Source organism: Lissotriton helveticus, chromosome 12 (assembly GCF_964261635.1).
Source record: "Lissotriton helveticus chromosome 12, aLisHel1.1, whole genome shotgun sequence".
Classification (NCBI taxonomy): domain Eukaryota; kingdom Metazoa; phylum Chordata; class Amphibia; order Caudata; family Salamandridae; genus Lissotriton; species Lissotriton helveticus.
The window spans coordinates 741,949,005-741,968,978 of record NC_136073.1 but is presented as its reverse complement, the minus strand read 5'-3'; positions in this window follow the sequence as shown (position 1 = coordinate 741,968,978).

The window sequence follows — 19,974 nt, the reverse complement described above, 5'->3', positions numbered from 1 at the left end:
GTTCCCATGAGGCACAGGGTCAAGGCTGATTTGCATATGGCCATGTCTGACCTGGGGTGGTGTGGATTGCAAAAACGACAATGGATTTAGGCCCAGATCTCTGTACTGGGGTGAATGTATGACATTGCTCTGCATTCTGTCCATCAATTGTTGTTTTTGCATTTTTCACCCCGAGTGGGATGGGTATGCTCAGACGTGAGTCCCATGCTCTCCACACCACTGGAGTCAAGCTATTCAGGCTGATGAAGGCTGATAGCCAGAAACCGGTCCTTGGATGCTTGATTCCGGTCCAGGAAAGACATGGCTTGGCAGTTCGGGCTGGACTGTTCCCATGAGGCACAGGGTCAAGGCTGATTTGCATATGGCCATGTCTGACCTGGGGTGGTGTGGAGTGCAAAAAAACGATGGATTTAGGCCCAGATCTCTGTACTGGGGTGAATGTATGACATTGCTCTGCATTCTGTCCATCAATTGTTGTTTTTGCATTTGTCACCCCGAGTGGGATGGGTATGCTCAGACGTGAGTCCCATGCTCTCCACACCACTGGAGTCAAGTTATCCAGGCTGATGAAGGCTGATATCCAGAAACCGGTCCTTGGATGCTTGATTCCGGTCCAGGAAAGACATGGCTTGGCAGTTCGGGCTGGACTGTTTCCATGAGGCACAGGGTCAAGGCTGATTTGCATATGGCCATGTCTGACCTGGGGTAGTTCTAGGACACCCCCGCGCCGCACGGCCACCAGCTGCTGCGTGTGCCTCCTCTCCTTGTGCCTCGCTGACCCGGCTTCGCCGCGTGACCACGCCCCCTGCCACCGAGCGGCGTGGTCTGTGCTTGCTTCCTGCCCTGTGTACCTGTCTCTGTTTATGGCAATGTGATTTGTAAGCTTTTCTGTTGAATTGTATTTTTGCCCCATCTGTGCCTTTTTTTGCCTTCCTTTCTGCCGCCCCCGTCGCATCCCTCCCCGCTCCCCGCTTCCCGCCATCACCGCTAACCCCGCCCCTTTTCTTTCTGTACCCTCCCCGCTCCCGCCTCCCAGCTGCTCCGCCCACCCGCGCACTTGGCCATATATGGCGACCGTGCGACGCAGGTGAGTGTGACCTAGTTCTAGGACACCCCCGTGCCGCACGGCCACCAGCTGCTGCGTGTGCCTCCTCTCTTTGTGCCTCGCTGACCCGGCTTCGCCGCGTGACCACGCCCCCTGCCACCGAGCGGCGTGGTCTGTGCTTGCTTCCTGCCCTGTGTACCTGTCTCTGTTTATGGCAATGTGATTTGTAAGCTTTTCTGTTGAATTGTATTTTTGCCCCATCTGTGCCTTTTTTTGCCTTCCTTTCTGCCGCCCCCGTCGCATCCCTCCCCGCTCCCCGCTTCCCGCCATCACCGCTAACCCCGCCCCTTTTCTTTCTGTACCCTCCCCACTCCCGCCTCCCAGCTGCTCCGCCCACCCGCGCACTTGGCCATATATGGCGACCGTGTGAACGCGCAGCGTTGACGCGCAGCGGGCGCGCCAAAGGTAAGCCCGTCCGCGCCCGTCCACGCCTGGACCGCGCCCAGTGCCAGGACCCCTGGCCCCCACCGACGGAGGCCGACCCGACGAACCTACAACGCCGCCGACCTCATCGCACTCAACACCGGCGGCATCCCGGGATGCCATCGAGCCACCCCGAAGCACACCCACGGACCCTTCAGCTGCCACGCCTGCAAGTTCACCTGCATCCGGACCTGCCCTGCACCCGCCAAGCCGAACACCAGCAGCAACAACCTCAAGTGCATCCTGCTCAACACCCGCTCCGTCCACAGACACGCCATCGAACTCTGGAACCTCCTGGACACCACAGCCCCTGACATCGCCTTCCTCACGGAGACCTGGATGAACGCCTCCTCAGCACCCGACATCGCCATCGCCATCCCAGAGGGCTACAAGATCACCCGGAGGGACCGCACTGCCAACCAGATGGGAGGAGGCATCGCCATCATCCACAGAGACACCATCCGCATCACGACCAACACCGACGACACCCTTACCACCGCCGAACACCTGCACTTCCAGATCCACACCGACCCGAAGACCACCCTCAGAGGCACCCTGATCTACCGACCCCCGGGTCCACGCACACGATTCAGCGAGGACATCGCCGACTTCATCAGCCCGCATGCCCTCCCCTCCGCCGACTACATCCTCCTGGGGGACCTCAACTTCCACCTGGAGAACAACAGCGACCGCAACACCATCACCCTGCTCGACAACCTCACCAACCTTGGACTCAAGCAGCTGGTGTCCACCCCCACCCACCTCGCCGGACACACACTCGACGCCGTCTTCTCATCCAGCAAAGACATCGCCTTCAGCCACGCAACAGGACTCCACTGGACGGACCACAGCTGCATCCACTTCACCTTCAAAAGAACGACGATCCACCACCACCAGCAACAAGTTGCCCGAAGAAGCTGGAACAAGATCACAGCCGACCAGCTCACCGCCTCCCTGAGCCAGCACCCTCCTGCCGGCTCAGCGAACCCCAGCCAGGCCGCCGACAACCTCACGAAATGGATCAGCAACTGCGCGGACGAACTCGCCCCACTGAGGACCCCGCCCAGCAGACCCGGCAGCAGAAAAACCCCATGGTTCACCGACGAACTCAAGAGCTCCAAGAAGAACTGCCGAGCCCTCGAGAAAGTATGGAGAAGGGAACCAACAATGGACAACATGACCACCCTCAAGCTCGCCACCCGGAAACACCACCAACTGATCCGCGCCACCAAGAAAAATACATACAAGGACCGGCTGGACAACAACGCACACAACTGCAAGGAACTCTTCAACATCGTGAAAGAGCTCTCCAACCCCAACGCCGGAAACAACGACATCACCCCGTCGCAAGACCTCTGCAACTCCCTCGCGTCCTACTTCCACAACAAGATCGCGGACATACACAACAGCTTCAGCACCCAACCAACGCACGCCACAACCGCAGCGACTCTACCCACCACCACCCTCCGCGCCTGGACTCCGATCAGCACCGAAGACACCATCCGCACAATGAACTCCGTCCACTCCGGATCTCCGACCGACCCCTGCCCTCACCACGTCTTCAACAAGGCCGACGCTGTCATCGCACCCCACCTGTGGGACATTATCAACACCTCCTTCGACACCGCCACCTTCCCGGAGAGCTGGAAGCACGCAGAACTCAGCGCTCTACTCAAGAAACCTACAGCGGACCCCACCGAGCTCAAGAATTACCGTCCCATCTCGCTCCTCCCGTTCCCGGCCAAAGTCATCGAAAAGACCGTCAACAAACAGCTGGCCGCCTTCCTCGAGACGAATGGATCCCTCGACCCCACACAGTCTGGCTTCCGAGCCAACCACAGCACCGAGACCGCCCTCATCGCTGCCACCGATGACATCCGAACCCTGATGGACAACGGAGAAACAGCGGCCCTCATCCTCCTGGACCTCTCCCCGGCATTCGACACTGTCTGCCACCGCACCCTAGTGCAGCGCCTCGGCAACATCGGAATCCAGGAGAAGGCACTGGAATGGATCACCTCCTTCCTCAATGGAAGAACACAGAGAGTCCGCCTACCACCGTACAAATCAGAGGCCACCGAAGTCATCTGCGGCGTCCCTCAAGGATCCTCGTTGAGTCCCACCCTCTTCAACGTCTACATGAGCCCCCTCGCGGCCATCGCACGCCAACACAATCTCAACATAATCTCCTACGCTGACGACACCCAGCTGATCCTCTCCCTGACCAACGACCCCGCCACCGCCAGAGCCAACCTGCACGAAGGGATGAGAGATGTAGCCGAGTGGATGACGACAAGCCGCCTGAAGTTGAACTCAGATAAGACGGAGGTCCTCATCCTGGGCTCCTCGCCCTCCGCCTGGGACGACTCCTGGGCAACGCACCCAAACCGACGGATCACGCACGCAACCTGGGCTTCATCCTGGACTCCTCCCTCTCCATGACCAGACAAGTCAACGCCGTCTCCTCGTCATGCTTCAACATCCTACGCATGCTACGGAAGATCTTCTGGTGGATCCCCACTGAGACCAGGAAGACCGTCACCCAGGCCCTCGTCACCAGCCGACTGGACTACGGCAACGCCCTCTACGCCGGAACCACCGCCAAGCTCCAGAAGAGACTCCAGCGGATCCAGAACGCCTCAGCCAGACTCATCCTTGACATCCCACGAAACAGCCACATCTCCGGACATCTGAGAGCCCTGCACTGGCTCCCCGTCAACAAAAGAATCACCTTCCGTCTCCTCACCCATGCACACAAAGCCCTACACGACCAAGGCCCGAGCTACCTCAACAACCGAATCAACTTCTACGCTCCCAAGCGCCACCTCAGATCAACCAGCCACGCCCTCGCCGCCGTCCCCCGCATCCGAAGAGCGACAACAGGAGGAAGGTCCTTCTCCTACCTGGCCGCCAAGACCTGGAACTCCCTCCCGACCGACCTGCGCCTGACCCAAGACCACCTCTCCTTCAGGAAGAAGCTCAAGACCTGGCTGTTCGAGCAGTGACGGCACCCCCCCCCCCCTCCTAGCGCCTTGAGACCCTACGGGTGAGTAGTGCGCTCTATAAATGCCTTGATTGATTGATTGATTGATTGGAGTGCAAAAAAACGATGGATTTAGGCCCAGATCTCTGTACTGGGGTGAATGTATGACATTGCTCTGCATTCTGTCCATCAATTGTTGTTTTTGCATTTGTCACCCCGAGTGGGATGGGTATGCTCAGACGTGAGTCCCATGCTCTCCACACCACTGGAGTCAAGCTATCCAGGCTGATGAAGGCTGATAGCCAGAAACCGGTCCTTGGATGCTTGTTTCCGGTCCAGGAAAGACATGGCTTGGCAGTTCGGGCTGGACTGTTCCCATGAGGCACAGGGTCAAGGCTGATTTGCATATGGCCATGTCTGACCTGGGGTGGTGTGGAGTGCAAAAAAACGATGGATTTAGGCCCAGATCTCTGTACTGGGGTGAATGTATGACATTGCTCTGCATTCTGTCCATCAATTGTTGTTTTTGCATTTGTCACCCCGAGTGGGATGGGTATGCTCAGACGTGAGTCCCATGCTCTCCACACCACTGGAGTCAAGCTATCCAGGCTGATGAAGGCTGATAGCCAGAAACCGGTCCTTGGATGCTTGATTCCGGTCCAGGAAAGACATGGCTTGGCAGTTCGGGCTGGACTGTTCCCATGAGGCACAGGGTCAAGGCTGATTTGCATATGGCCATGTCTGACCTGGGGTGGTGTGAAGTGCAAACAAACGATGGATTTAGGCCCAGATCTCTGTACTGGGGTGAATGTATGACATTGCTCTGCATTCTGTCCATCAATTGTTGTTTTTGCATTTGTCACCCCGAGTGGGATGGGTATGCTCAGACGTGAGTCCCATGCTCTCCACACCACTGGAGTAAAGCTATCCAGGCTGATGAAGGCTGATAGCCAGAAACCGGTCCTTGGATGCTTGATTCTGGTCCAGGAAAGACATGGCTTGGCAGTTCGGGCTGGACTGTTCCCATGAGGCACAGGGTCAAGGCTGATTTGCATATGGCCATGTCTGACCTGGGGTGGTGTGGAGTGCAAAAAACGATGGATTTAGGCCCAGATCTCTGTACTGGGGTGAATGTATGACATTGCTCTGCATTCTGTCCATCAATTGTTGTTTTTGCATTTGTCACCCCGAGTGGGATGGGTATGCTCAGACGTGAGTCCCATGCTCTCCACACCACTGGAGTCAAGCTATCCAGGCTGATGAAGGCTGATAGCCAGAAACCGGTCCTTGGATGCTTGATTCCGGGCCAGGAAAGACATGGCTTGCAGTTCGGGCTGGACTGCTCCCATGAGGCACAGGGTCAAGGCTGATTGTCATATGGCCATGTCTGACCTGGGGTGGTGTGGAGTGCAAAAAAACGATGGATTTAGGCCCAGATCTCTGTACTGGGGTGAATGTATGACATTGCTCTGCATTCTGTCCATCAATTGTTGTTTTTGCATTTGTCACCCCGAGTGGGATGGGTATGCTCAGACGTCAGTACCATGCTCTCCACACCACAGGAGTCAAGCTATCCAGGCTGATGAAGGCTCATAGCCAGAAACCGGTCCTTGGATGCTTGATTCCGGTCCAGGAACGACATGGCTTGGCAGTTCGGGCTGGACTCTTCCCATGAGGCACAGGGTCAAGGCTGATTTGCATATGGCCATGTCTGAGCTGGGGTGGTGTGGAGTGCAAAAAAACGATGGATTTAGGCCCAGATCTCTGTACTGGGGTGAATGTATGACATTGCTCTGCATTTTGTCCATCAATTGTTGTTTTTGCATTTGTCACCCCGAGTGGGATGAGTATGCTCAGACGTGAGTCCCATGCTCTCCACACCACTGGAGTCAAGCTATCCAGGCTGACGAAGGCTGATAGCCAGAAACCGGTCCTTGGATGCTTGATTCCGGTCCAGGAAAGACATGGCTTGGCAGTTCGGGCTGGACTGTTCCCATGAGGCACAGGGTCAAGGCTGATTTGCATATGGCCATGTCTGACCTGGGGTGGTGTGGAGTGCAAAAAAACGATGGATTTAGGCCCAGATCTCTGTACTGGGGTGAATGTATGACATTGCTCTGCATTCTGTCCATCAATTAGTGTTTTTGCATTTGTCACCCCGAGTGGGATGGGTATGCTCAGACGTGAGTCCCATGCTCTCCACACCACTGGAGTCAAGCTATCCAGGCTGATGAAGGCTGATAGCCAGAAACCGGTCCTTGGATGCTTCATTCCGGTCCAGGAAAGACATGGCTTGGCAGTTCGGGCTGGACTGTTCCCATGAGGCACAGGGTCAAGGCTGATTTGCATATGGCCATGTCTGACCTGGGGTGGTGTGGAGTTAAAAAAAACGATGGATTTAGGCCCAGATCTCTGTACTGGGGTGAATGTATGACATTGCTCTGCATTCTGTCCATCAATTGTTGTTTTTGCATTTGTCACCCCGAGTGGGATGGGTATGCTCAGACGTGAGTCCCATGCTCTCCACACCACTGGAGTCAAGCTATCCAGGCTGGTGAAGGCTGATAGCCAGAAACTGGTCCTTGGATGCTTGATTCCGGTCCAGGAAAGACATGCCTTGGCAGTTCGGGCTGGACTGTTCCCATGAGGGACAGGGTCAAGGCTGATTTGCATATGGCCATGTCTGACCTGGGGTGGTGTGGAGTGCAAAAAAACGATGGATTTAGGCCCAGATCTCTGTACTGGGGTGAATGTATGACATTGCTCTGCATTCTGTCCATCAATTGTTGTTTTTGCATTTGTCACCCCGAGTGGGATGGGTATGCTCAGACGTGAGTCCCATGCTCTCCACACCACTGGATTCAAGCTTTCCAGGCTGATGAAGGCTGATAGCCAGAAACCGGTCCTTGGATGCTTGAATCCGGTCCAGGAAAGACATGGCTTGGCAGTTCGGGCTGGACTCTTCCCATGAGGCACAGGGTCAAGGCTGATTTGCATATGGCCATGTCTGACCTGGGGTGGTGTGGAGTGCAAAAAAACGATGGATTTAGGCCCAGATCTCTGTACTGGGGTGAATGTATGACATTGCTCTGCATTCTGTCCATCAATTGTTGTTTTTGCATTTGTCACCCCGAGTGGGATGGGTATGCTCAGACGTGAGTCCCATGTTCTCCACACCACTGGAGTCAAGCTATCCAGGCTGATGAAGGCTGATAGCCAGAAACCGGTCCTTGGATGCTTGATTCCGGTCCAGGAAAGACATGGCTTGGCAGTTCGGGCTGGACTGTTCCCATGAGGCACAGCGTAAAGGCTGGTTTGCATATGGCCATGTCTGACCTGGCGTGGTGTGGAGTGCAAAAAAACGATGGATTTAGGCCCAGATCTCTGTACTGGGGTGAATGTATGACATTGCTCTGCATTCTGTCCATCAATTGTTGTTTTTGCATTTGTCACCCCGAGTGGGATGGGTATGCTCAGACGTGAGTCCCATGCTCTCCACACCACTGGAGTCAAGCTATCCAGGCTGGTGAAGGCTGATAGCCAGAAACTGGTCCTTGGATGCTTGATTCCGGTCCAGGAAAGACATGCCTTGGCAGTTCGGGCTGGACTGTTCCCATGAGGGACAGGGTCAAGGCTGATTTGCATATGGCCATGTCTGACCTGGGGTGGTGTGGAGTGCAAAAAAACGATGGATTTAGGCCCAGATCTCTGTACTGGGGTGAATGTATGACATTGCTCTGCATTCTGTCCATCAATTGTTGTTTTTGCATTTGTCACCCCGAGTGGGATGGGTATGCTCAGACGTGAGTCCCATGCTCTCCACACCACTGGATTCAAGCTTTCCAGGCTGATGAAGGCTGATAGCCAGAAACCGGTCCTTGGATGCTTGATTCCGGTCCAGGAAAGACATGGCTTTGGCAGTTCGGGCTGGACTCTTCCCATGAGGCACAGGGTCAAGGCTGATTTGCATATGGCCATGTCTGACCTGGGGTGGTGTGGAGTGCAAAAAAACGATGGATTTAGGCCCAGATCTCTGTACTGGGGTGAATGTATGACATTGCTCTGCATTCTGTCCATCAATTGTTGTTTTTGCATTTGTCACCCCGAGTGGGATGGGTATGCTCAGACGTGAGTCCCATGTTCTCCACACCACTGGAGTCAAGCTATCCAGGCTGATGAAGGCTGATAGCCAGAAACCGGTCCTTGGATGCTTGATTCCGGTCCAGGAAAGACATGGCTTGGCATTTCGGGCTGGACTGTTCCCATGAGGCACAGCGTAAAGGCTGATTTGCATATGGCCATGTCTGACCTGGTGTGGTGTGGAGTGCAAAAAAACGATGGATTTAGGCCCAGATCTCTGTACTGGGGTGAATGTATGACATTGCTCTGCATTCTGTCCATCAATTGTTGTTTTTGCATTTGTCACCCCGAGTGGGATGGGTATGCTCAGACGTGAGTCCCATGCTCTCCACACCACTGGAGTCAAGCTATCCAGGCTGATCAAGGCTGATAGCCAGAAACCGGTCCTTGGATGCTTGATTCCGGTCCAGGAAAGACATGGCTTGGCATTTCAGGCTGGACTGTTCCCATGAGGCACAGGGTCAAGGCTGATTTGCATATGGCCATGTCTGACCTGGGGTGGTGTGGAGTGCAAAAAAACGATGGATTTAGGCCCAGATCTCTGTACTGGGGTGAATGTATGACATTGCTCTGCATTCTGTCCATCAATTGTTGTTTTTGCATTTGTCACCCCGAGTGGGATGGGTATGCTCAGACGTGAGTCCCATGCTCTCCACACCACTGGAGTCAAGCTATCCAGGCTGGTGAAGGCTGATAGCCAGAAACTGGTCCTTGGATGCTTGATTCCGGTCCAGGAAAGACATGCCTTGGCAGTTCGGGCTGGACTGTTCCCATGAGGGACAGGGTCAAGGCTGATTTGCATATGGCCATGTCTGACCTGGGGTGGTGTGGAGTGCAAAAAAACGATGGATTTAGGCCCAGATCTCTGTACTGGGGTGAATGTATGACATTGCTCTGCATTCTGTCCATCAATTGTTGTTTTTGCATTTGTCACCCCGAGTGGGATGGGTATGCTCAGACGTGAGTCCCATGCTCTCCACACCACTGGATTCAAGCTTTCCAGGCTGATGAAGGCTGATAGCCAGAAACCGGTCCTTGGATGCTTGATTCCGGTCCAGGAAAGACATGGCTTTGGCAGTTCGGGCTGGACTCTTCCCATGAGGCACAGGGTCAAGGCTGATTTGCATATGGCCATGTCTGACCTGGGGTGGTGTGGAGTGCAAAAAAACGATGGATTTAGGCCCAGATCTCTGTACTGGGGTGAATGTATGACATTGCTCTGCATTCTGTCCATCAATTGTTGTTTTTGCATTTGTCACCCCGAGTGGGATGGGTATGCTCAGACGTGAGTCCCATGTTCTCCACACCACTGGAGTCAAGCTATCCAGGCTGATGAAGGCTGCTAGCCAGAAACCGGTCCTTGGATGCTTGATTCCGGTCCAGGAAAGACATGGCTTGGCAGTTCGGGCTGGACTGTTCCCATGAGGCACAGCGTAAAGGCTGATTTGCATATGGCCATGTCTGACCTGGTGTGGTGTGGAGTGCAAAAAAATGATGGATTTAGGCCCAGATCTCTGTACTGGGGTGAATGTATGACATTGCTCTGCATTCTGTCCATCAATTGTTGTTTTTGCATTTGTCACCCCGAGTGGGATGGGTATGCTCAGACGTGAGTCCCATGCTCTCCACACCACTGGAGTCAAGCTATCCAGGCTGATCAAGGCTGATAGCCAGAAACCGGTCCTTGGATGCTTGATTCCGGTCCAGGAAAGACATGGCTTGGCATTTCAGGCTGGACTGTTCCCATGAGGCACAGGGTCAAGGCTGATTTGCATATGGCCATGTCTGACCTGGGGTGGTGTGGAGTGCAAAAAAACGATGGATTTAGGCCCAGATCTCTGTACTGGGGTGAATGTATGACATTGCTCTGCATTCTGTCCATCAATTGTTGTTTTTGCATTTGTCACCCCGAGTGGGATGGGTATGCTCACACGTGAGTCCCATGCTCTTCACACCACTGGAGTCAAGCTATCCAGGCTGATGAAGGCTGATAGCCAGAAACCGGTCCTTGGATGCTTGATTCCGGTCCAGGAAAGACATGGCTTGGCAGTTCGGGCTGGACTGTTCCCATGAGGCACAGGGTCAAGGCTGATTTGCATATGGCCATGTCTGACCTGGGGTGGTGTGGAGTGCAAAAAAACGATGGATTTAGGCCCAGATCTCTGTACTGGGGTGAATGTATGACATTGCTCTGCATTCTGTCCATCAATTGTTGTTTTTGCATTTGTCACCCCGATTGGGATGGGTATGCTCAGAAGTGAGTCCCATGCTCTCCACACCACTGGAGTCAAGCTATCCAGGCTGATGAAGGCTGATAGCCAGAAACCGGTCCTTGGATGCTTGATTCCGGTCCAGGAAAGACATGGCTTGGCAGTTCGGGCTGGACTGTTCCCATGAGGCACAGGGTCAAGGCTGATTTGCATATGGCCATGTCTGACCTGGGGTGGTGTGGAGTGCAAAAAAACGACAGATTTAGGCCCAGATCTCTGTACTGGGGTGAATGTATGACATTGCTCTGCATTCTGTCCATCAATTTTTGTTTTTGCATTTGTCACCCCGAGTGGGATGGGTATGCTCAGACGTGAGTCCCATGCTCTCCATACCACTGGAGTCAAGCTATCCAGGCTGATAGCCAGAAACCAGTCCTTGGATGCTTGATTCCGGTCCAGGAAAGACATGGCTTGGCAGTTCGGGCTGGACTGTTCCCATGAGGCACAGGGTCAAGGCTGATTTGCATATGGCCATGTCTGACCTGGGGTGGTGTGGAGTGCAAAAAAACGATGGATTTAGGCCCAGATCTCTGTACTGGGGTGAATGTATGACATTGCTCTGCATTCTGTCCATCAATTGTTGTTTTTGCATTTGTCACCCCGAGTGGGATGGGTATGCTCAGACGTGAGTCCCATGCTCTCCACACCACTGGAGTCAAGCTATCCAGGCTGATGAAGGCTGATAGCCAGAAACCGGCGCTTGGATGCTTGATTCCGGTCCAGGAAAGACATGGCTTGGCAGTTCGGGCTGGACTGTTCCCATGAGGCACAGGGTCAAGGCTGATTTGCATATGGCCATGTCTGACCTGGGGTGGTGTGGAGTGCAAAAAAACGACAGATTTAGGCCCAGATCTCTGTACTGGGGTGAATGTATGACATTGCTCTGCATTCTGTCCATCAATTTTTGTTTTTGCATTTGTCACCCCGAGTGGGATGGGTATGCTCAGACGTGAGTCCCATGCTCTCCACACCACTGGAGTCAAGCTATCCAGGCTGATAGCCAGAAACCGGTCCTTGGATGCTTGATTCCGGTCCAGGAAAGACATGGCTTGGCAGTTCGGGCTGGACTGTTCCCATGAGGCACAGGGTCAAGGCTGATTTGCATATGGCCATGTCTGAGCTGGGGTGGTGTGGAGTGCAAAAAAAGATGGATTTAGGCCCCGATCTCTGTACTGGGGTGAATGTATGACATTGCTCTGCATTCTGTCCATCAATTGTTGTTTTTGCATTTGTCACCCCGAGTGGGATGAGTATGCTCAGATGTGAGTCCCATGCTCTCCACACCACTGGAGTCAAGCTATCCAGGCTGACGAAGGCTGATAGCCAGAAACTGGTCCTTGGATGCTTGATTCCGGTCCAGGAAAGACATGGCTTGGCAGTTCGGGCTGGACTGTTCCCATGAGGCACAGGGTCAAGGCTGATTTGCATATGGCCATGTCTGACCTGGGGTGGTGTGGAGTGCAAAAAAACGATGGATTTAGGCCCAGATCTCTGTACTGGGGTGAATGTATGACATTGCTCTGCATTCTGTCCATCAATTGTTGTTTTTGCATTTGTCACCTCGAGTGGGATGGGTATGCTCAGACGTGAGTCCCATGCTCTCTACACCACTGGAGTCAAGCTATCCAGGCTGATGAAGGCTGATAGCCAGAAACCGGTCCTTGGATGCTTGATTCCGGTCCAGGAAAGACATGGCTTGGCAGTTCGGGCTGGACTGTTCCCATGAGGCACAGGGTCAAGGCTGATTTACATATGGCCATGTCTGACCTGGGGTGGTGTGGAGTGCAAAAAACGATGGATTTAGGCCCAGATCTCTGTACTGGGGTGAATGTATGACATTGCTCTGCATTCTGTCCATCAATTGTTGTTTTTGCATTTGTCACCCCGAGTGGGATGGGTATGCTCAGACGTGAGTCCCATGCTCTCCACACCACTGGAGTCAAGCTATCCAGGCTGGTGAAGGCTGATAGCCAGAAACTGGTCCTTGGATGCTTGATTCCGGTCCAGGAAAGACATGCCTTGGCAGTTCGGGCTGGACTGTTCCCATGAGGGACAGGGTCAAGGCTGATTTGCATATGGCCATGTCTGACCTGGGGTGGTGTGGAGTGCAAAAAAACAATGGATTTAGGCCCAGATCTCTGTACTGGGGTGAATGTATGACATTGCTCTGCATTCTGTCCATCAATTGTCGTTTTTGCATTTGTCACCCCGAGTGGGATGGGTATGCTCAGACGTGAGTCCCATGCTCTCCACACCACTGGAGTCAAGCTATCCAGGCTGATGAAGGCTGATAGCCAGAAACCGGTCCTTGGATGCTTGTTTCCGGTCCAGGAAAGACATGGCTTGGCAGTTCGGGCTGGACTGTTCCCATGAGGCACAGGGTCAAGGCTGATTTGCATATGGCCATGTCTGACCTGGGGTGGTGTGGAGTGCAAAAAAACGATGGATTTAGGCCCAGATCTCTGTACTGGGGTGAATGTATGACATTGCTCTGCATTCTGTCCATCAATTGTTGTTTTTGCATTTGTCACCCCGAGTGGGATGGGTATGCTCAGACGTGAGTCCCATGCTCTCCACACCACTGGAGTCAAGCTATCCAGGCTGATGAAGGCTGATAGCCAGAAACCGGTCCTTGGATGCTTGATTCCGGTCCAGGAAAGACATGGCTTGGCAGTTCGGGCTGGACTGTTCCCATGAGGCACAGGGTCAAGGCTGATTTGCATATGGCCATGTCTGACCTGGGGTGGTGTGAAGTGCAAAAAAACGATGGATTTAGGCCCAGATCTCTGTACTGGGGTGAATGTATGACATTGCTCTGCATTCTGTCCATCAATTGTTGTTTTTGCATTTGTCACCCCGAGTGGGATGGGTATGCTCAGACGTGAGTCCCATGCTCTCCACACCACTGGAGTAAAGCTATCCAGGCTGATGAAGGCTGATAGCCAGAAACCGGTCCTTGGATGCTTGATTCTGGTCCAGGAAAGACATGGCTTGGCAGTTCGGGCTGGACTGTTCCCATGAGGCACAGGGTCAAGGCTGATTTGCATATGGCCATGTCTGACCTGGGGTGGTGTGGAGTGCAAAAAACGATGGATTTAGGCCCAGATCTCTGTACTGGGGTGAATGTATGACATTGCTCTGCATTCTGTCCATCAATTGTTGTTTTTGCATTTGTCACCCCGAGTGGGATGGGTATGCTCAGACGTGAGTCCCATGCTCTCCACACCACTGGAGTCAAGCTATCCAGGCTGATGAAGGCTGATAGCCAGAAACCGGTCCTTGGATGCTTGATTCCGGTCCAGGAAAGACATGGCTTGCAGTTCGGGCTGGACTGCTCCCATGAGGCACAGGGTCAAGGCTGATTGTCATATGGCCATGTCTGACCTGGGGTGGTGTGGAGTGCAAAAAAACGATGGATTTAGGCCCAGATCTCTGTACTGGGGTGAATGTATGACATTGCTCTGCATTCTGTCCATCAATTGTTGTTTTTGCATTTGTCACCCCGAGTGGGATGGGTATGCTCAGACGTGAGTACCATGCTCTCCACACCACAGGAGTCAAGCTATCCAGGCTGATGAAGGCTCATAGCCAGAAACCGGTCCTTGGATGCTTGATTCCGGTCCAGGAACGACATGGCTTGGCAGTTCGGGCTGGACTCTTCCCATGAGGCACAGGGTCAAGGCTGATTTGCATATGGCCATGTCTGAGCTGGGGTGGTGTGGAGTGCAAAAAAACGATGGATTTAGGCCCAGATCTCTGTACTGGGGTGAATGTATGACATTGCTCTGCATTTTGTCCATCAATTGTTGTTTTTGCATTTGTCACCCCGAGTGGGATGGGTATGCTCAGACGTGAGTCCCATGCTCTCCACACCACTGGAGTCAAGCTATCCAGGCTGACGAAGGCTGATAGCCAGAAACCGGTCCTTGGATGCTTGATTCCGGTCCAGGAAAGACATGGCTTGGCAGTTCGGGCTGGACTGTTCCCATGAGGCACAGGGTCAAGGCTGATTTGCATATGGCCATATCTGACCTGGGGTGGTGTGGAGTGCAAAAAAACGATGGATTTAGGCCCAGATCTCTGTACTGGGGTGAATGTATGACATTGCTCTGCATTCTGTCCATCAATTAGTGTTTTTGCATTTGTCACCCCGAGTGGGATGGGTATGCTCAGACGTGAGTCCCATGCTCTCCACACCACTGGAGTCAAGCTATCCAGGCTGATGAAGGCTGATAGCCAGAAACCGGTCCTTGGATGCTTCATTCCGGTCCAGGAAAGACATGGCTTGGCAGTTCGGGCTGGACTGTTCCCATGAGGCACAGGGTCAAGGCTGATTTGCATATGGCCATGTCTGACCTGGGGTGGTGTGGAGTTAAAAAAAACGATGGATTTAGGCCCAGATCTCTGTACTGGGGTGAATGTATGACATTGCTCTGCATTCTGTCCATCAATTGTTGTTTTTGCATTTGTCACCCCGAGTGGGATGGGTATGCTCAGACGTGAGTCCCATGCTCTCCACACCACTGGAGTCAAGCTATCCAGGCTGGTGAAGGCTGATAGCCAGAAACTGGTCCTTGGATGCTTGATTCCGGTCCAGGAAAGACATGCCTTGGCAGTTCGGGCTGGACTGTTCCCATGAGGGACAGGGTCAAGGCTGATTTGCATATGGCCATGTCTGACCTGGGGTGGTGTGGAGTGCAAAAAAACGATGGATTTAGGCCCAGATCTCTGTACTGGGGTGAATGTATGACATTGCTCTGCATTCTGTCCATCAATTGTTGTTTTTGCATTTGTCACCCCGAGTGGGATGGGTATGCTCAGACGTGAGTCCCATGCTCTCCACACCACTGGATTCAAGCTTTCCAGGCTGATGAAGGCTGATAGCCAGAAACCGGTCCTTGGATGCTTGAATCCGGTCCAGGAAAGACATGGCTTGGCAGTTCGGGCTGGACTCTTCCCATGAGGCACAGGGTCAAGGCTGATTTGCATATGGCCATGTCTGACCTGGGGTGGTGTGGAGTGCAAAAAAACGATGGATTTAGGCCCAGATCTCTGTACTGGGGTGAATGTATGACATTGCTCTGCATTCTGTCCATCAATTGTTGTTTTTGCATTTGTCACCCCGAGTGGGATGGGTATGCTCAGACGTGAGTCCCATGTTCTCCACACCACTGGAGTCAAGCTATCCAGGCTGATGAAGTCTGATAGCCAGAAACCGGTCCTTGGATGCTTGATTCCGGTCCAGGAAAGACATGGCTTGGCAGTTCGGGCTGGACTGTTCCCATGAGGCACAGCGTAAAGGCTGATTTGCATATGGCCATGTCTGACCTGGCGTGGTGTGGAGTGCAAAAAAACGATGGATTTAGGCCCAGATCTCTGTACTGGGGTGAATGTATGACATTGCTCTGCATTCTGTCCATCAATTGTTGTTTTTGCATTTGTCACCCCGAGTGGGATGGGTATGCTCAGACGTGAGTCCCATGCTCTCCACACCACTGGAGTCAAGCTATCCAGGCTGATCAAGGCTGATAGCCAGAAACCGGTCCTTGGATGCTTGATTCCGGTCCAGGAAAGACATGGCTTGGCATTTCAGGCTGGACTGTTCCCATGAGGCACAGGGTCAAGGCTGATTTGCATATGGCCATGTCTGACCTGGGGTGGTGTGGAGTGCAAAAAAACGATGGATTTAGGCCCAGATCTCTGTACTGGGGTGAATGTATGACATTGCTCTGCATTCTGTCCATCAATTGTTGTTTTTGCATTTGTCACCCCGAGTGGGATGGGTATGCTCAGACGTGAGTCCCATGCTCTCCACACCACTGGAGTCAAGCTATCCAGGCTGGTGAAGGCTGATAGCCAGAAACTGGTCCTTGGATGCTTGATTCCGGTCCAGGAAAGACATGCCTTGGCAGTTCGGGCTGGACTGTTCCCATGAGGGACAGGGTCAAGGCTGATTTGCATATGGCCATGTCTGACCTGGGGTGGTGTGGAGTGCAAAAAAACGATGGATTTAGGCCCAGATCTCTGTACTGGGGTGAATGTATGACATTGCTCTGCATTCTGTCCATCAATTGTTGTTTTTGCATTTGTCACCCCGAGTGGGATGGGTATGCTCAGACGTGAGTCCCATGCTCTCCACACCACTGGATTCAAGCTTTCCAGGCTGATGAAGGCTGATAGCCAGAAACCGGTCCTTGGATGCTTGATTCCGGTCCAGGAAAGACATGGCTTTGGCAGTTCGGGCTGGACTCTTCCCATGAGGCACAGGGTCAAGGCTGATTTGCATATGGCCATGTCTGACCTGGGGTGGTGTGGAGTGCAAAAAAACGATGGATTTAGGCCCAGATCTCTGTACTGGGGTGAATGTATGACATTGCTCTGCATTCTGTCCATCAATTGTTGTTTTTGCATTTGTCACCCCGAGTGGGATGGGTATGCTCAGACGTGAGTCCCATGTTCTCCACACCACTGGAGTCAAGCTATCCAGGCTGATGAAGGCTGATAGCCAGAAACCGGTCCTTGGATGCTTGATTCCGGTCCAGGAAAGACATGGCTTGGCAGTTCGGGCTGGACTGTTCCCATGAGGCACAGCGTAAAGGCTGATTTGCATATGGCCATGTCTGACCTGGTGTGGTGTGGAGTGCAAAAAAACGATGGATTTAGGCCCAGATCTCTGTACTGGGGTGAATGTATGACATTGCTCTGCATTCTGTCCATCAATTGTTGTTTTTGCATTTGTCACCCCGAGTGGGATGGGTATGCTCAGACGTGAGTCCCATGCTCTCCACACCACTGGAGTCAAGCTATCCAGGCTGATCAAGGCTGATAGCCAGAAACCGGTCCTTGGATGCTTGATTCCGGTCCAGGAAAGACATGGCTTGGCATTTCAGGCTGGACTGTTCCCATGAGGCACAGGGTCAAGGCTGATTTGCATATGGCCATGTCTGACCTGGGGTGGTGTGGAGTGCAAAAAAACGATGGATTTAGGCCCAGATCTCTGTACTGGGGTGAATGTATGACATTGCTCTGCATTCTGTCCATCAATTGTTGTTTTTGCATTTGTCACCCCGAGTGGGATGGGTATGCTCAGACGGGAGTCCCATGCTCTCCACACCACTGGAGTCAAGCTATCCAGGCTGGTGAAGGCTGATAGCCAGAAACTGGTCCTTGGATGCTTGATTCCGGTCCAGGAAAGACATGCCTTGGCAGTTCGGGCTGGACTGTTCCCATGAGGGACAGGGTCAAGGCTGATTTGCATATGGCCATGTCTGACCTGGGGTGGTGTGGAGTGCAAAAAAACGATGGATTTAGGCCCAGATCTCTGTACTGGGGTGAATGTATGACATTGCTCTGCATTCTGTCCATCAATTGTTGTTTTTGCATTTGTCACCCCGAGTGGGATGGGTATGCTCAGACGTGAGTCCCATGCTCTCCACACCACTGGATTCAAGCTTTCCAGGCTGATGAAGGCTGATAGCCAGAAACCGGTCCTTGGATGCTTGATTCCGGTCCAGGAAAGACATGGCTTTGGCAGTTCGGGCTGGACTCTTCCCATGAGGCACAGGGTCAAGGCTGATTTGCATATGGCCATGTCTGACCTGGGGTGGTGTGGAGTGCAAAAAAACGATGGATTTAGGCCCAGATCTCTGTACTGGGGTGAATGTATGACATTGCTCTGCATTCTGTCCATCAATTGTTGTTTTTGCATTTGTCACCCCGAGTGGGATGGGTATGCTCAGACGTGAGTCCCATGTTCTCCACACCACTGGAGTCAAGCTATCCAGGCTGATGAAGGCTGCTAGCCAGAAACCGGTCCTTGGATGCTTGATTCCGGTCCAGGAAAGACATGGCTTGGCAGTTCGGGCTGGACTGTTCCCATGAGGCACAGCGTAAAGGCTGATTTGCATATGGCCATGTCTGACCTGGTGTGGTGTGGAGTGCAAAAAAACGATGGATTTAGGCCCAGATCTCTGTACTGGGGTGAATGTATGACATTGCTCTGCATTCTGTCCATCAATTGTTGTTTTTGCATTTGTCACCCCGAGTGGGATGGGTATGCTCAGACGTGAGTCCCATGCTCTCCACACCACTGGAGTCAAGCTATCCAGGCTGATCAAGGCTGATAGCCAGAAACCGGTCCTTGGATGCTTGATTCCGGTCCAGGAAAGACATGGCTTGGCATTTCAGGCTGGACTGTTCCCATGAGGCACAGGGTCAAGGCTGATTTGCATATGGCCATGTCTGACCTGGGGTGGTGTGGAGTGCAAAAAAACGATGGATTTAGGCCCAGATCTCTGTACTGGGGTGAATGTATGACATTGCTCTGCATTCTGTCCATCAATTGTTGTTTTTGCATTTGTCACCCCGAGTGGGATGGGTATGCTCACACGTGAGTCCCATGCTCTTCACACCACTGGAGTCAAGCTATCCAGGCTGATGAAGGCTGATAGCCAGAAACCGGTCCTTGGATGCTTGATTCCGGTCCAGGAAAGACATGGCTTGGCAGTTCGGGCTGGACTGTTCCCATGAGGCACAGGGTCAAGGCTGATTTGCATATGGCCATGTCTGACCTGGGGTGGTGTGGAGTGCAAAAAAACGATGGATTTAGGCCCAGATCTCTGTACTGGGGTGAATGTATGACATTGCTCTGCATTCTGTCCATCAATTGTTGTTTTTGCATTTGTCACCCCGATTGGGATGGGTATGCTCAGAAGTGAGTCCCATGCTCTCCACACCACTGGAGTCAAGCTATCCAGGCTGATGAAGGCTGATAGCCAGAAACCGGTCCTTGGATGCTTGATTCCGGTCCAGGAAAGACATGGCTTGGCAGTTCGGGCTGGACTGTTCCCATGAGGCACAGGGTCAAGGCTGATTTGCATATGGCCATGTCTGACCTGGGGTGGTGTGGAGTGCAAAAAAACGACAGATTTAGGCCCAGATCTCTGTACTGGGGTGAATGTATGACATTGCTCTGCATTCTGTCCATCAATTTTTGTTTTTGCATTTGTCACCCCGAGTGGGATGGGTATGCTCAGACGTGAGTCCCATGCTCT